Genomic DNA, 2,557 nt, shown 5'->3' on the forward strand with positions numbered 1-2,557 from the left:
GTGAATAGTAAAGTGGAGCATTTACTCCTGAATATACGTTATAGAATTGTTTATCCAACTAGGCATGACAAATCCTATAGCTTGCCAGAAGTTCTCTTTAGTAATTCATCGATTACAAAACTTAAGTGCAATAATTGCACAATATGAGAAGATTTGCGTACTAAATTAAACATCTCTGAAGAATTTAACGCTGAAAAGTTTGTTTATCCAGGATTAACACTATAAAGAAATAATGTCAAATTTTCCTCAATTGTAATCACTGAATCTATATGGATTTTGTGGTTTTAATCGTTTGCCCAAAATCCATAGATTAAAACCACAAAATCCATATAGATTCAAAGATTCCAATTAAGGACAATTAGACATTATTTGTTTAATGTGTTCATCTCGGATTAACAAACTTTCCTACGTTAAACTCTTCAAAGATGTCCAATTTAGTACGGATTCATCTAATGTTCTGCAATTATTGCAGTTGAGTTTTATAATCAATGAACTACTATAGAGAACTTCTCACAAGCTATAGGGTTGGTCATAATGCCCAATCGGATAAGCAGTTCTATAACATATATTCAGGGGTAAATCCTCCACTTTCTTATTCACAGCAAATTCAATCCACTTGTCAATTACGGGAAAATAAGAAACACCATCATTAAGTTTAAACCTAAAGTTTAGACTAAACTCTTTAATGGTAGAGCAGTTAAGGAGAGGCAGTACATTATCCGTTAAGGAAATGAATTTGTGCAGTGTCAAGATTAATAATGATTGCAATTGATCTATCATGATCATCCTAACGTGGATCGGTATTCTATCAAAGGTGATACATGTTGCTTTGAAATTATTGCTCTATATGTTGAACATTTAACGATTTCTTGGGTTTTAATAATATGAAAATTAAGTTGAGGGACTTGCCATCTTTGAACCACGCAAATCTTGATCTTTACTGTGATGAATTAGATGAAATGAATGAAAACATAGAGAAAGATCTTTTGGCAAGCGTTCATTGTGCTAATGAGCTAATATTGTCATCCTGGTTTACCAAGGTCAGTTTTCAGTCCCAAATGTCTCCAGTCTTTTTATGTTGATTGTGAATTGAGCCTGTGTTTTTTACCTATCAACTTGATTATACGATGGGGGTCATCATTTTTTCAATTAACCTGATTAATTATCTATTGATTCACTTCCTTTTAATTAACTCATATAGTTTTAATTTAGTATGTGAGATTAAACATTAGTTCCTTTTATTGGTCTAAGCTATAAGGTGTTACAAGAATGGGAAATCACAACAGGTTGAGTTTGTAAGCCCTGTAAATTAATGTACTTACGTTTTTTGTTCCTTATTCTTCTATTTAGGTGATTTCCAGTTTGATGTTGGAAGAGAAACACATCTCCTTACTGTTGCTGGAATGCAGATGGTTGACAATAAGTTCTTGTATTTCAAAACATTTCTTCCCCTAGACATGCTCTTAAGGTCGACTCGTAATTTGGAAAACCTAATGATATTTCTTGATATGCCAAAAAAAATTTCAATTCACAATATCTTTATGTCAAATGTATATTGATCCCTTACAGCCTCAATTACTTCAATTTCATTACTATTGTTCTTTATCTTACCACCTAACTCGATTTGTCCTTGTTATGTATTTGTAGTACCATGTTTTTTTAGGGCGAACACATTGATTTGCTGGAAGACAAACACCTTTCGTTTGAACAATACATATTCCAAGTTTCCTTACAGAATTTGAAGAATGTCAAGGTTATGCAATTTTGTAGTCGTACGTGTAGTTTTGAAGCAATAAAGCTCCATCAATTCTTGAAGTTCTTACTTGTGCGTGCAATAAATCCCAAGAAACTTGTTATAGTACCAGAGCATAAGGATTGCAACAGTTGTTCTACTAATACCTCAAATCTAATGAAGCATTTGTCAGCTTTCCCAACAAGTGCAATTATTTCCTTCAGACCAATAAGTCATAATGTTTTCTATTCCTAGTTTGTTGTTCTTATTTTTGTTGTCAATTTTTTTTAATGAGGATAACTTGTTATGAAAATTATATTATGTGCCAGCCATTAATTAGAACAAAAAATAGCTGATCGTCTATGGTTTGTGCTCGTAATAAAGAGAGCTAGTTTGCATCTCCATCTACATGAATGGAATCAACCTTCTTGGGACTGGACTAGCTGGCTGGGCGGCCTAGATTGAATATCACTATTGCTAGCTGGGCTGGAAGTTGACTGGATTACTAGATATTGTGGTTACTTGTGTTGGGAGCCTGACTTTGGTTTCTTAGGTCTGGATTTGTGGTTCCTTTCTCTCTTATAGACTTAGTTACTCTTTGTACCTGTTAGGTTTACGAGGGTCTGTTTGAGTTTGATTTTCACATGTGCATGAGTGTACATTCTAGGCCTATAGGGGTCGAGTTAGGTTTAGTCTAGATGTATTTAGATTTACTTTCAATATGCTTGTATGCTTTCTTTCATATTCGTTTTGACATTGCTGTGTTCCCATAGGTTTTGTTCTTTCTCAAGTGACTTGGGATTAGGGTTATTCAAGCTGGATACT

At 33.7% G+C, this 2,557-nt stretch overlaps 1 pseudogene; it reads left to right on the plus strand.

Annotated features, from left to right (window-relative positions):
- The first annotated feature begins 884 nt into the window (after positions 1 to 884).
- Positions 885 to 1,987, plus strand: LOC125819825 (uncharacterized; annotated as a pseudogene).
- The last annotated feature ends 570 nt before the right edge of the window (positions 1,988 to 2,557 follow it).

The sequence above is a fragment of the Solanum verrucosum genome, unplaced genomic scaffold (assembly GCF_900185275.1).
Source record: "Solanum verrucosum unplaced genomic scaffold, falcon-dt-bn FXZP01000239.1, whole genome shotgun sequence".
NCBI lineage: Eukaryota > Viridiplantae > Streptophyta > Magnoliopsida > Solanales > Solanaceae > Solanum > Solanum verrucosum.